General features: G+C 40.7%; 1 protein-coding gene across 1 annotated transcript in view; it reads left to right on the top strand.

Moving 5' to 3' along the window:
* Positions 1-13,636: 13,636 nt before the first annotated feature.
* The window catches only part of LOC140194063 (macoilin-like), a 136,173-nt gene continuing 133,550 nt past the window's right edge, over positions 13,637-16,259 (top strand). Inside the window, exon 1 of the mRNA XM_072251448.1 lies at positions 13,637-13,802. The gene's annotated coding sequence lies outside the window, so the exon portion shown is untranslated. The remainder of the gene's footprint in view (positions 13,803-16,259) is intronic.

Genomic DNA, 16,259 nt, shown 5'->3' with positions numbered 1-16,259 from the left:
AGAGATAGAGACAGAGAGATCGAAAAAAGGGAGGGAAGTGTTGGAAATGGACAAGGTAAATTTGAGGGTGGGGTGGAAGTTGGAGGCAAAGTTGATAAAGTCGATGAGCTCCACATGGTTGCAGGAAGCAGCACTGATGCAGTCGTCGATGTAGCGTAGGAGAAGTTGGGGAGTGATACCAGTGTAGACTGTTCCACGTAGCCAACAAAAAGGCAGGCGTAGCTGGCACCCATGCCAGTGCCCATGGTTACACCTTTTGTTTGAAGGAAATGGGAAGAACTGAAGGAAAAATTATTGAGAGTAAGGACAAGTTCCACCAGACTGAGGAGAGTGGTGGTGGAGGGGAACTGGTTGGGCCTGGTGTCCAGAAAGAAAAGGAAAGTTTTGAGGCCTTCTTGGTGGGGGATGGAGGTGATGCACTATCAATTACTCCAAAAGACTGGAAGTGGAGTAAATACTGAAAGGCTTTTATTAGCAGTAAGATGTGACCTTGACCATGCTGAGTATCTGCCCTGGACTGAAGGAGGAGCAGTGGCGCACTCACCTTTATTCAGGGGTCTGTGGGAGGAGCCACAGGAGCAGTCAGCAGAGGGGCGTGTCCAGACAGGTAACCCAGTTACAACATATATATATGGTTTACCACAGGAGGTATGTAGGGATTGGACATCCATAGTGAAAATAAGATGATCGGGGCCAGCGAACTTGAATCATTGACAAGATCAAGAGTGTATATTATTGTCTTTGAGCTTAAAAAAAGTATAAAACATTGTGTTGGTAGAGAAGAACGAGATTCTCTGCAGAAGATCTGCTGTTTTGAATAAAGCCTTTTGTATTTCCGAGTGACAGCTTTTGTATGGCTCAGTTTTAGACAATCACAATAGCCATTACAGGACAAGGTGGGTGTACCGAGAGGCAGTGCAGTTAGCTGTTGGTAGCCACGTGTGACTGCAGGACCACATTTTTATGCTACAATGGATGACAACTGGTGAAATATTGTGAATATCTCCAGCTTCATTTAAACAGGTTTCAAGATCTGCTGTTAATTGTTTCCTTACTCTGTTTTGGAACTTGGGACAGTTTACACTAAGAATATTCGCTCTAGCATCTCATACATGGTTCCTTTCTAAAGTTCAGGGAGAAGTTGTTCTCCTGTGACCCCTCAGGGTAGATATGTAGAATCATTCTTCCCTTCCTCCTCCTCCTCCCTCTGCACGCAGCATGCCCTGCCCTGTACTCCAGAGCGTGCTCCCCCAGTCACATTTAATTGCAAGCAAAATATCGTTTGGTGCATTGCTGTGCAACAACAACTAGTTTGATCAGGCACTTTGTTATCAGAATATTAGGACCTTTCACCCAGTTCCCTGCAGACTTGTGTACTAGAATGCGGTTTTTAGATTCATTGCAATAGCCAGTAGAAATCAATAAGACAGTTAAATTAAAATTAATTGATGATCTGCTTCACAATACTGTTAGAATTTCCTTTTGGCTTGCAAGTATCTGTTCCAACCTTTCTTGATTGGGGGAGGATATTAGCTGCATTAAAACTTCGGAGCTAGAGAACTAAGTATTGTGTTTACTGTGTTTTACACCGGTCACAAATTTTGCTTTCTAACCATTGACTCAACATCCTTCACTAATTTTACCTCAGAGTGAAACAGGTAATTTGAAATCATTCCTATCTGACCTTGAGATAGTTTCCAGATCCCGATATTCTCCACTATGAAGTCTGTCTGCTTGTCTGTAAACTTCAGTGGCCACACAACGATCTGTGTTTTCCCAATTCTGATCTCCTTTTGGAGAATTTCCTTCACTCTTCTATTGCCACCCATGCCTTCAGTGGAGTAACAGCTATGTAATGGAATTCCTGTCGACCTGTAAGTTGTTGTACAATACTATGCACAAAATTATAGCATACCTGTGTCAAAGAGGAGAAAATCTGCGGATGCTGGAAATCCAAGCAACACACACAAAATGCAAGATTTGTCTTGCAGGCATACTCAGTAAATCCAAGAAACATGGTAGAATTAATGACAGACAAACTGACAAGACTGATGAACAACCAATGTGCAAAGGACAACAAACTGCAAGTACAAAAGGAAAAAAATAAATAATAATAAATAAATAAGCAATAATAACTAAGCAATAAATATTGGAGAACATGTTCAATGGGACTAGTGGAATAAAGTTTTGGCACAGACTAGAAGGGCCGAATGGCCTGTTTTCTGTGCCGTAGTGTTCTATGGTTCTATGGTTCTATGAGATGAAAAGTCCCAAAAAGTTTGTGGGAACAGCTCAGTGATAAAGGTGTCCCGTTGGTTCTAGATGGGGGAGGGGGAATAATTTATTTAATTTATTTAGCCATACAGCGGGGAGTAGGCCTTTCCGGCCCTTTGACCTACGCCACCCCAACAACCCCACAGCCCTGATTAACCCTAAACTAATCATGAAACGATTTACAATGGCCAATTAACCTACCCGGTATGTCTTTGGACTGCGGGAGGAAACCGGAGCACCCAATGACCCCAGCATTCCACGGGGAGGAAGTACAGAATGGTGCCAGAACTCTGAACTCTGAATGCCCTGAACTGTGATCATGTCGTGCCCTAATAACCGTTCCTGAACCTGGTGGTGTGGGTCCTGAGGCACCTGCACCTTCTTCCTGATGGCAGCAGTGAGACGAGAGCATGGCTTAGGTGGTGGGGGTCCTTAATGATGGATGCTGCTTTCCTGAGACATCACTCCGTATAGATGTGCTCACTGGTGGGGAAGGCTATACCCGTGATGGACTGGGCATTCTGGGATTAAAAATGAAAGCTAAATTGCAAAGAAAACCAGTTGCATTTTCTGTGATGCCATGGTTTGGCTATGAAGGCTGTAAGATTTATCCCATGACACCAACATCTCAATTGAAATTCTAAACTTTCTAGTTGGCAACTTTTCATGGTTTTGAATTAAGTACTAATGCAATTTTAATATCGCAACTCCATTACTGTAATGTCAGTACAAAAACATACATCGAGGGCATATAAGAATAAAAATATGCTTCCATTTAATGGTTTATAACTAAAAATGTTAACGATATTCAGCATGTCAGGTAGCTGGTGTGGAGAGAACTGTCTGTTCTGAAACAGGCAACACACATCAAAGTTGCTGGTGAACGCAGCAGGCCAGGCAGCATCTGTAGGAAGAGGTGCAGTGGACGGTTCAGGCCGAGACCCTTCGTCAGGACTAACTGAAGGAAGAGTGAGTAAGGGATTTGTAAGTTGGAGGGGGAGGGGGAGATCCAAAATGATAGGAGAAGACAGGAGGGGGAGGGATAGAGCCAAGAGCTGGACAGGTGATAGGCAAAAGGGGATACGAGAGGATCATGGGATAGGAGGTCTGGGAAGAAAGATAAGGGGGGGGACCCAGAGGATGGGCAAGAGGTATATTCAGAGGGACAGAGGGAGAAAAAGGAGAGTGAGATAAAGAATGTGTGCATAAAAATGAGTAACAGATGGGGTACGAGGGGGAGGTGGGGCCTTAGCGGAAGTTAGAGAAGTCGATGTTCATGCCATCAGGTTGGAGGCTACCCAGACGGAATATAAGGTGTTGCTCCTCCATCCTGAGTGTGGCTTCATCTTTACAGTAGAGGAGGCCGTGGATAGACATGTCAGAATGGGAATGGGATGTAGAATTAAAATGTGTGGCCACTGGGAGATCCTGCTTTCTCTGGCGGACAGAGCGTAGATGTTCAGCAAAGCGGTCTCCCAGTCTGCGTCGGGTCTCGCCAATATATAAACGCCCACATCGGGAGCACCGGACGCAGTATATCACCCCAGTCGACTCACAGGTGAAGTGTCGCCTCACCTGGAAGGACTGTTTGGGGCCCTGAATGGTGGTAAGGGAGGAAGTGTAAGGGCATGTGTAGCACTTGTTCCGCTTACATGGATAAGTGCCAGGAGGGAGATCAGTGGGGAGGGATGGGGGGGACGAATGGACAAGGGAGTTGTGTAGGGAGCGAGGCCTGCTGCGTTCACCAGCAACTCTGATGTGTGTTGCTTGATTTCCAGCATCTGCAGAATTCCTGTTGTTCTGAAACAGATTTGTTTTCTCTCTACACGCTCTACTTGATCTGCTGAATATCCCCAGTATTTTTAGTTATAGTTCAGATTTGCAGCACCTGCAAATAATTTACTCCTTTTGATATTATACAGTATATTGCTTCAACATATTTAAAATTCTCTACATTTGCTCTTCATGATGGAAACTGATTTGTGAGAGATCTTGCATTATTGTGATAAATTATGGTACTTTCACCCTATTTTAATCATTTCTCCACACACATTATCAATAAAGGGTCAAGTTAAGTTCCACTCTCTAATAATTTTCTTTTTACCTTTCCTTCTCTATTTCATTTTCAGTGCATCATGGGAATTAAATAAAATTAAGAAATATTACCAGTGATATTTTATTTAACTTTTTTACTTATTTTAGTTTAACTACTATTTTATTTTAAATTCAATCTACTTATTTTAAATTAACTATTTAATAGAGATACATATACTTACTGTAATTCAGTTTTTTCTATATTTATTATGTATTGCATTGTACTGCTGCTGCAAAGTTAAGAAATTTCACTACATCTGTTGGTGATATTAAACCTGATTTTGATTCTGATAATTCTAAGCAAGAATTATTCATAAATTAAGTTTTTGAATGGTAAAACATCAGTTGACAAACAAAAAACTGTCAATTATAATGAAATGAAAGAATGATAGGCAATTTCACAAAATCTGTCTAATTTCAAAATAGTTTTGTTACATGAAAACAAAACCTTAATACAATTTCAGGAAAATAAAATAACTATTCTTTCCCAGTTGCTCCCCATTTTTAATGAAATGAAGAATTAAAAGTATAAACGTGTTATTTTATTTGCTAAACTAAACATAGCCAGTATTGCCTGGGGCAATATTATTTGATAAAATTAGAGAACCAACAAGAAATACAAATTCCAGAGACTTTACATTAATCACTTTTAATACTTTTCAAATAATAAGTTCAAGTTTATGTTCAGCTTGTTGTCGTTCAACCGTACACATGCATACCACCAAATGAAACAACGTTCCTCTGGAGCAAGGTGCACAACACAGTACATATAACTCACACACACAACACATAAAGTAATATTACCACAAATAATGATAAATAATATGGTTCTTATACAAGTTAAAAAGTAAGCAGTATAACGCTTCATATGAGATGAGAGCTGGCACGTTACAGGAAGATCAGCAGTCTTACGGCCTGGGTGAAGATACTCAGCCATTCTAATCTTGTAGCTTGATTGTCCTGTTTTGGAGTGAAAAATAGGACTGCCAATGAAGTTCTCTGAAAATGGATCCAATTATGGGCAAACCTAAACAATTTTGTTTGGGAAATATATGAATGTAGAAATCATGGGAGAATGATGACTTCTGAGATAAGGACCCCAATGAGTAAAAGGAATAAAAATTTCCAAGTTAGATTATAGTAATATTCAATGTTAAAGGGTAATTTAAAACTCCTTAATGACAGAAGTCTTCCCTTTTGGTAGCAGTGAATCACTACCACTTGGCTCACTGCAGATGATTTATATGGAAATCTGCAGGTGTTCAGTTCTCCTATATGTACCAAGTAGTAGTACAAATTTCTAAAATTATTTCTGTAGCTATAAATACCGCAGAGTGAATCTTTGTAAGTAAATATTATGCGACATTTCATTTGATTATGTTTCTAGCTTGACCCTACGTACATTTGTGGTAAAGATAAGGATTTTTTCCCAACTAACTCATCCAATTCAAACAAACAACTGGCCTACTTTATTGATTGAAAAGATATCCACTCCATGTGAGAGCAATCAGCTGCTAGACGTATCAGACCAAATAGAACAAAATGCTGCAGCTGCTGAAATTGGAAAAATTACAACCTTTCATTTAATCATGTGATGGTTTATGTATCAGAAAATGTGTAAGATGTCTTCTACAGTATAACAGTGACTTCATGTAAAAAAAAATACTTCATTGGCGGAGAGCTCTTTCAGCCGCTGTGAAGTAGGCATTAGGTAGAAGCGTGTCTGTCATCAGATCAGGAAGACGAGAACACTGGCTGTACACAAGGGTTGCAGCTGGAAGAAGGGCTAACAATCCATGACTGAAATGGCATATATATTAATTTAAAAAATAATATTAATGCTTTAAATTAATTTACATTCTAAATGCATTTTTAATTTTAGAAATTTTGACAAATTCATTATTTAAATGTACTTCAACTGTTTTAATGGCTCTATTTAGGAAATAAATGATAAGGACTTTATGTTACCAGGGCAGTCTGGAGGTGAGGCCTCCATTTAGAGGAAAGGCTCTGGCAACAGGGCTTTAAGGTTGAATAGACCTGTGGAGCTGCTAAGGGTTACTGTAACTGTGAGGCTTGAACAAGGAGAGGTGGACAAATGGTGCAGAGAAGTTAAGCTTGATCTGGCCCAAAGCATTTTGAACAATGTGGTCCTTCAACGTGTGTAGAATTGGGAAACTGTGCATTGAACGGGAGTTAGAACCAGGTGCTTGTGGATGCTGGAGAAATTACTTGCTGTAGCTCTTAAGGAGGAAAAATACAGAAGTGATTAATTTTAGATGCATCTGCTGCAGCCTGACTAGACAATCACATCTTCAGTTTATATGGTTTATTTATTGTGTCTGTGATTAATTACACAGGCTCTCTGCTAAGAACAATGCAAATAATAGCTGCTTTCTTTATAGTCATACCTGAGATAGCGTGCACACACACACACACACACACACACACACACACACACACACAAAGTGTTCTTAAAAAGCAAATGCTTTAATATAGCATGAGTATGACTTATACAGAGGACACAGCCTCAGAATAGAGGGGTGTACTTTTAGAATGGAGGTGAGGAGGAATCTCTTTAGTCAGAGAGCGGTGAACCTGTGGAATTTGTTTCCACAGGCAGCTATGGAGGCCAAGACATCGGGTATATTTAAGACAGAAGTTGATGAATTCTTGATTAATCAGGGCATGAAGGGATACAGGGAGAAGGCAGAAGATTGGGGCTGAGAAGGAAAATGGATCAGTCACGATGAAATGGCAGAGCAGACTCAATGGGCCAAATGGCCTAATTCTGCTCCTATGTCTTATGGTCTTATAATATAACATCTAACCCCAGTTAATTTATAGAAATATTCTGGTTTTCTTATTCTCCTTTTTACAAATTCTTTCCAATATCATGGAAATTCCAACTTGTGTGATTAATAACAGTGACTTCTGGATGTGAGAATTTTGGCTGTTATGTCAAAGTAGGTAGCAGACTTCTTGAATTCATTGATGTGGAATGGAAGTTAATTTTTTCAAGCTTGTTGTTTACTGAATACCGAAAACAGACATCAAATGATGGGATGATGGTTTTTGCAGGAGTCGAGCTGACAGTTTCTATACCAGAGAATCTACTATAATCAGTGAGATTTGGAAGGAAATGAATCCAAGCTGTGGGTTTATAAAATCAATACTATTGTTGTTCATTGGTTTACAGATATGACACAATCGATCCTTCACCCCTTAGATAGTTGTTGATTTTGTATTTCTTCCTTAATACTTGTTCTCAAAATGTTTGAATGACTTTTAGAACAACCTCTGCAATGCATTCCATTCGTGATTACCTGAAAGAATAAGGGTTGTGGGAAATGCAATTGTTGGTTCAGCACAGAATTTGGGCAAACCTTAAAATGCTCTTCAGTGATTGCATGGTTGTCACCGACATAAATATAACAATGTCTTGCTTTGTCAGCTTTAATCTTACGCAGATTCATTGTACTATATTCACAATCTTATATCTGACCTGCTGCTCTGTGATTTACTTTTTGTTACTGGAGATAAAGACAGGTGATCTCTACAAGATAATGAGTTAACACTATACTGGAAGTTGGCAAAGTATTGTGGTTTCTTGAGATTACATGAAGTGTCATGTATCAACATGGATTTGGAATATCTTTCATGATGAAAGAGTTTGAGAATTGTCAGAGGTAATATTATTATAAAGAAATACATTAGCATTTCTTCATCCTAATCATAATAGGGCCAGCTCCATCATAGGCATTAACCTCCCTACTGCTGAGGACATCTTCAAAAGATGATGCCTTGAAAAGGTGGCATCCATCATTAAGGACCCCCACCATGCCCTCTTCTCATTGCTATCATCAGAGTGGAGGTACAAGAGCCTGAAGACACATATTCATCATTTCAGGACAACTTCTTCCCATTCACTATCAGATTTCTGAATGGACAATGAACACTACCTCACTATTTTTTCTCTCTTTTTGCATTATTTATTTGTTATTTCAAAATATATATTTCTTGGTGTGATTTAGAGTAAGATAGAAGGTTTGCTGACTGACAGAGCTCTTCTTCTGGTCGACTGACGGTGACTGCTTCTTTTTACATTATATGTCAATGACTTGGATTACTGGAATTGATGGCTTTGTGGCCAAGTTTGCCGCCGATACGAAGATAGGTGAAGGGGGTGATCGTGTTAAGGAAGCAGTGAGTCTGTAGAAGGACTTTGATAGATTGGGAGAATGGGCAAAGAAGTGGCAGATGTAATATAGTGTAGGGAAGTGTAAGGTCATACACTTTGGTAGAAGAAATAAAGGCATAGACTATTTTCTAAATGGAAAGAATGTACGAAAGTCAGGTGAAAAGCAATTTGGGAGTCCTTTTTACAGGATTCCCTTAACGTCAATTTAGAGCTAGTGAGAAAGACAAATGTAATGTCAACATTCATTTCCAGAACATAAAATCAAGGATGTAATGCTGCAGCTTTAAAGAATTGGTCAGACCATACTTGGAGTTCTGGGACTCTCATCTATGAAAAGATATGCTAGCATAGAAGAGGGTTTAGAGGAGGTTCACGAGAATGATTCTGGGAATGACGGGGTTAATACATACTTGATGACTCTAGGCCTGTATTTGTTGGAGTTTAGAAGAATGAGAAACCCATCGAATATTGGAAAGCCTAGATAATTTGGATGTAGGGAGGATGTTTCCTATAGTAGGAGAGTATAGGAGCAGTGGACACAACCTCGGAATAGAGAGATATCCATTTAGAACAGAGATGAGGAGGTTGGTGATTCCATGGAATTCAAAGTTTAAAGTAAATTTATTATCAAAGTACGTATACTTTATACAACCTTGAGATGTATCTTCTGACAGGCAGCTACAGAATAAAGAAACCCAATAGAACCCATTAAGATACAGGAAGACCGCCAAACACCCAACGTGCTGAGCAAAAATACAGGCAAACAATAGAAGTAAGCAAATAGCATTCAGAACTGAAGTTTACAAAAGTGACTCCACACTGTGATAGACGCAGGCCTAGCCACAATTCGGTGCAGAGATGAGGAAACCTCGTGGAACAATGAGCTGAAGTTCGGTGCAGAGTCGAGGAAAATGATTCGAGAAATGATTCGAACCACCCCATCTCTTGCCTCTGGCCCTGACACTCTGACCTTTTCAATCTGGCCCAACACTTAAATTATTCAAACCTACTGGTCACTCCTTGCTCTGGGACCTGAGGTCTGCTGCCTCGATATGCTCTCGGGCCAGTCCCCTGCCCCCTCAGTTCAGCCTGTACCCAACTTTTCCAATTCGACTGGGCGCTGAAATCTATCAAACGTAGGGTCTTTCCTCATTCTCAGGCCTGGGTCTGGGCCCCACCACCTTGACTCTAAGTTGCCTCCACTCTCCACGCCTTTGTTCTGCTGAACCGAACTGCTTCAAGTCTGTACCAGCCAAACATCGGCTCAATTCCCTGCTCTCCAGTCCAGAATCTGTTGCTTTCATTCCCTGCTCTCCAGTCCAGAATCTGCTGCTTTCATTCCCTGCTCTCCAGTCCAAAATCTGCTGCTTCGATTCAGCCCCTACACATCCTTCTTGCACTTCCGAGACTTCAGTTCCCACTCCAAAACTGCTGGGTTGTGCAGGCAGGTCAAAAACTCAGCTTCGGCAAGGAAGTTACAGTCTATTGTTTGCTGTGATCGTCTACCAGAAAAAGTGTGACTAATAAAGAACTTAGTTGTTGTCTTTGTTTAACTTGCCAGCAGCAAGTAGTCGCTGTGCTTCACCGGCACCAACTTAAACTGGAATTCATTGCCACAGACTGCTGTGGAGGCCAAGTCATTGGGTATATTTAAAACAGAGGTTGATAGGTTCTTGATGAGTCAGGGCATCAAAGGTCACGCGGAGAAGGCAGAAGAATACGGTTGACAGGGATAATACAATCAGCCATGATGGAATGCTGGGCAGACTCAATGGGCCAAATGGCTTAAATCTCATGGTCTTAAAGTATATTCTATGTATTGCATTGTACTGCTGTCAAAAACAAATTCCATGACATATGGTCTGTCAGTGATGATAAACCATATTCTGATTTCTTCTCAAGCTATGGTTAGATGGCAGTGAAGATGGGTGAAATATTTTCCACACATCATATTGAAAGCTGCACATCTATTTACCAGTAAATTGATTTCCGTGAGTTGCAAATGTTCACATTTACCCATAACCAAGTGCTCTGATAAATATGATGAAGGACAACTATGTAATTGGAGCCATCAGAGTTGTTTTTGATCTCTGCTTTCATTTCAGCACTCAATGACATTTTCACAAAATGGTTGTTTCTCATACACCTCACATTTTTTTCCTTTAGACACTTCATGGAGATTGTTGTGACCACAATAATAGAATTCTCTTAAGTTCTATCCATCTCATTGACATTCATGATTGACCTCTTTTCATGAGATAGAGTGAATATATTTCCTGATCTTGATATTCTCCTCTGTTTCTACTCACAGCTGTATCTTCTTCTGCCTGCTGCTTTATTCTCTGAAGGTGACACTGGTCTTGCCAACTCAAGCAGCTCACGTGCTTTGACACCCTTTCCTAAAACATACCTTTGAAATGGCTTTGCTATGCTTTCTTCAATCTATATTTTCATTTCCTAAGATCAGAAAATTCACATTTAGCTTCATTGTCACTGACGGGAAATATTGTTCTTTTTTTTTAATTGCCCTGTGAGACAGTATACAATGATCTCATCTTCTGCTTTCTATGGAGTAAACTACGTATTTCAGTGCAACCTTTCTTCCTGGTGGGTGATAATGTTTTGTAAGTATCCTGCAATTCTTTACCATCACACAAAAATATGAATTTTTTTGTCTTATGTCATTGATATAACTTGACATTCTGTCATTGCTCTTGGAAACCTGCAAAGCCACTTCTTCAGTGGGATAGGACTAAGAATGGCCAGGAATATACATTCGGTTGTCACTTTATTAGGATCCTCCTATAACTAGTAAAGTGGCTATTAGACGTATGTCCATGGACTTCTGCTGCTGTAGCCCATCCATTGCAAGATTGGATAGGTTGTGCATTCAGAGAAGCTCTGTTATGCGTGGCTGTTTGAGTTACTGTCACCTTTCTGTCATCTTGAACCAGCCTGGCCATTCTCCTCTGAAATCTCATTAACAGAGCAGAACTGCTACTCACTGGGTGTTTTTTTTGTTTTGTTTTTCACACCACTCTCTATAAACTCTAGAGACTTGTGTGTGAAAATCCCAAGAGATCAGCATTTTCCAAGATACTCAAACTGCCCCATCTGGCAGCGACAATCAATCCATGCCTGAAGTAATTTAGATAACATTTCTTCCCCATTCTGATGTTTGGTCTGAACAACAACTGAACCTCCTGGCCATTTCTGCACGTTTTTATGCATTGAGTTGCTGCCACATGATTGGCTGATTAGATATTTGCAGGTGTACCTAATAAATTGGCCGCTGAGTCTATATCCAATGGCATGAGGTTAAACATGAATATCTCTATTTTAATTGCATATGAATGGAGTATAAGTGCAACAAATTCACAATTCATTTAAGATTTATTTAGAAGCATATTTTGATATTGGTTGATTTGTACAGAGTTGGGTTATTTAGGTTAGGTCTGAAAATGTATTCTCTTCAGCAGCTGCAGTTTGCAGCAGAGGTTGGCTTAGCAGCAGACAGAACTGTAACGGATCTTACATGTAAGATTAATCATTGCACTGAGTTTGCAAAACACCTTCCAGAGTTTGTACTGGAGTTGAACATTGGCTATACCTTAATGGGTATCTTTCCTCCTTTCTACCTGCCAAAATCTCCAGACTGTGGGTAAGTGCCTGAATCCAATCAGAGTGCCAATTCAGGTACCCTCTCATTCTCTTTGAGTTATCCATAGCATCGTTGACTTATGTAACAGCCGTAGAAGCAAGGCTGCTTAATGTAGTTCTGCACAGCCAACTATAAAATTGCTGCAGATGTCACTGGTAGATTGCAGGAATGATACATCAGCAGCCATAAGCCGTAAATGTCCCTAGGTTCAATTGCCATTAGATCTTGTTTAATAAGTCTACCTGCAGAGATCTGCTGCAGCCAAGAGAGTTACCCTCAACTCCTGAGACATTGTTATACCTGCATATCAAGGATTCTAATCCCTGGTGTGCAGGACATTACAACTCCTCCAATACGAGCCTTTTTCTCCAGTTCCACCACATGCCGGATGCACAGGAGCTTGGCGCTGAGCTGGAAACGAGCTCACAGCTTTAAGTTTGAAGGCACTGAACAGCAACGTTAGCACTGAGCTCCCTGAACTACCTTCAAATTTTGCAGAGAGAATTAACAGAATGGCTGTGAAGAAAATCTTTCACAGAGTTACTCAGGAGGGTGACCATGAAGTTACAGTATATATTGTGAGATTACACTATAAATTCCTTGTTTCCTGTCCATATTCTCCCTAATGAATACTTGGGAAAACCAAGTACCCTGGGTTGACTCCCACAATTAAAGCAGTCTTAATGAGTATTAGCATTTTTCATTACCGGACCAACTCTCCCATGGAGCTTTCCTGTGTTTCCTGAACTCTTACCATGTGTTTTTGAGTTAAATTTAGGAGTCAGCTGGTCTGCTTCTTGGTTACTGCCCATCAACTGCTTTGGCAGGTTTAAGACATCATACCTGACTACAAATCCAGCCATTCTCAAAAGTTAAAATCCACCTCCCCCTATGTACCAAGAGGTGGAAACTTCAAGGGCTCCTTCTCTTGCTGATCCTTTTACTTGCCTAACTTTGATCTGCTATTCAACATGGGAGAAATGCAGATGCTGTACAAGATATGAGTGGGCTGGGACTGGAAATCTTTATCACATAAAACAGGGATCTGTTTTCTGCTGCAAATTAGGAAGTAAGGTCACACCCTCTTATTTGAAGGTTAAAATGATACATGAGTGTTTTTTAGACTCTAGAGTGCATAAAGAAAAAATTGTTTGTATGTTAACATAAATTATGTGAACTCTGTGTCACACTTTGACCTCTGTAGTTCAGCATATCCTTTGATAATATCAAAGGCACAATTAGTTCATGCTCCTTAGGAGCAAACAAATCACCATATGAAGTCTTTGCGCTCATTACTCAAAACATTTTGTTTATCACTCCTCACATGCTTTCAGATCAGTTTTATGACATAATCAAGCCTCTTAATTTAACAAGAAGAACAAGGTAAACATCAAACTTAAATTTTCAATGTCTAGCTAAAAAATATTTCACCAGTTTCTTTTTTTTTCTGCAAAGTCACAGAATTGTGCAACGGAGTGGAAAATTTAAGAAAATAGGGGTAGGACGCTCGGCCCCTCTAGTGGAAGCTACAGCCAAGGAAAAGCTCACCAACTCCTCTACTTTCTCAGAAGGGTAAGGAAATTGAGCATGTTCCCAATGACTTTTACCAATTGCTATAGATGCAGCATAGAAAGCACTCTATCCAGATGCATTTGACTTGGTATGTCAACTACTCTGCCCAAGATCATGAGGAATTGCCAAGAGTTATGAACACAGCCCAGTCCATCATACAAATCAATCTTCCCTCCATTGACTCCATCAATTGACCTATCACCACAAAACAAGGTCTGCAGCCAATACAGGCTTTCTATTCCATTTTGGTGCACCTAGCCAAGAGCAACATAAATCAGGCTGCTGTTTATGGATTGCACACGCAGTGTCTGTGCCTCCCTCTGCAACTGAATCCCTCATCGGGAGTCCACAGTCAATACAGATGAGCTATAGAATCTTGTCTTCATTGACAATCACCACAGGTGCACCACCTCAAGGATGTGTGTTTAGTCCATTACTCTGCCCTCTCTATACTCATGGCTGTGTGGCTAAGCACAGCTCAAAAGCAATTTATCATTTGCAAAAGACAGCATGGTTGTCGGTAAAATATCAGATGACGACAAGGAGATGTAGAGTATAGGTGCGAGCTAGATTGGCTGGTTGGGTGGTGTCATGACAACAAGCTCACACTCAATGTCAGCAATACCAAGAAGTGATTGTGGACTTCGGGAAAGGGAATTTGAGGAGGGAACATGCACTCAGTCTTCAACAAGGGGTCAGCAGTGGAAAGGGTGATTCAGAAACAGCTTCTTGTCCTCTCCCATCAACATTTCCTCATGATTCCATTTTTGCACTATTTATTTATTTTGTAAATAATAGTAATTTTTGTTTCTGTGCTTTACTGCTGTTTCAAAGCAACAAACTTCACATCATATATAAAACAGTGATAACAAAACCTGATTCTGATTCCGACTCCATCTATACTTCACACAACCTCAGGAAAGCAGTTAACATAATCAGTACCCATCCCACCCTGGTCAGCCCACCTCCACTGGGCAGAAGATACGGTAGCCTGAGGATGCAAACCACCAGACTCAAGGACAGCTTCTATCCCACAGTATCAGACTCTTGAATGGACCTCTCATATGCTAAAAGGCACATGGCCAAGTGGTTAAGGCGTGGGTCTAGTGATCTGAGGGTCGCCAGTTCGAGCCTCAGCTGAGGCAGCGTGTTGTGTCCTTGAGCAAGGCACTTAACCACACATTGCTCTGTGATGACACCGGTACCAAGCTGTATCGGCCCTAGTGCCCTTCCCTTGGACAACATCGGTGTTGTGGAGAGGGGAGACTTGCAGCATGGGCAACTGCTGGTCTTCCATACAACCTTGCCCAGACCTGCGCCCTGGAAACCTTCTAAGGCGCAAATCTATGGTCTCACGAGACTAACGGATGCCTATAAAAAAATGATAAAAGACAAACTTTTGATCACCCACTTTACCTCATCAGAGCCCTTGTACTTTAGTTGTCTGCACCCTCTCTGTAACTGCAACACTATATTCTGCACTTTCCTATTTTTCACTAGCTTGATGTAATCATGCATGGCACAATCTATGTGGATGATCCACACAATAAACAATTTTCATTCTATCTCAGTACATGTGACCACAATGAACCAATACCAATATGATCATGGCGTATTTACCCCAGGCCTTGTCTCCTTTTCAGTGTCAGTTGCTCATAGTCCTCAATTTCCTGATCTTTCAAAAATGTATCTATCCCTTCTTTAGGTACCTCCAGATGATCTAGGATACAGAGGAATTCAGAGATTCACAACCCTCATCAAGAAGTCCATTTCCACCCCTGTTTAAATGACTACCCCTTTATCATAGTAATTATGTCCCTGCTCAAAATTCTACTGTCAGTGGACACAAAGTGCTGAGAGCAGTTTAAATGGCGTTTTAAACATCCTGACTGCTTAGCAAGCTGGACTGTGCATTTGTCTGGGTGGGAGGGAGGGAGCTGCTGGGCTTGTTTCGCTGCTCTTGCCTGGTATGTTCTGTTCTATTATGTTTGGAGCTGTTCTGCCACCATGTTGGTGCCAGGATGAGTGGTGACACTTACAGGTTTCGCCCAGTGCATCCTTCGGTGTTTTGTTTATTAACACAAGTGACACGTTTCACCGTAGTTTTAATGTACATGTGATAAATAAATCTAAATCCAATTCTATATATGTAAAAATAATGTTGATAACGGTGTTGTGACTGTGAATGAAGTCACGAGAGAGACAAGGAAGTTGGTGGATATAGGAGTCTTTATTCAGCCAAACAATCAGGCATCATACTGGAGACACTCTTGGAAGAAGAGGTCTCCTAACCCAACATTACATGACATAGAACATAGGACATAGAATAGTACAGCACAGTACAGGCCCTTTGGCCCATAATGTTGTGCCGACCCTCAAACCCTGCCTCCCACATAAGCCCCCACCTTAAATTCCTCCATATACCTGTCTAGTAGTCTATTAAACTTCACGAGTGTA

Source organism: Mobula birostris, chromosome 2, assembly GCF_030028105.1.
Source record: "Mobula birostris isolate sMobBir1 chromosome 2, sMobBir1.hap1, whole genome shotgun sequence".
NCBI lineage: Eukaryota > Metazoa > Chordata > Chondrichthyes > Myliobatiformes > Myliobatidae > Mobula > Mobula birostris.
The sequence above is the reverse complement of the archived record's forward strand: the minus strand, read 5'-3'. Positions and strand labels throughout refer to the sequence as shown.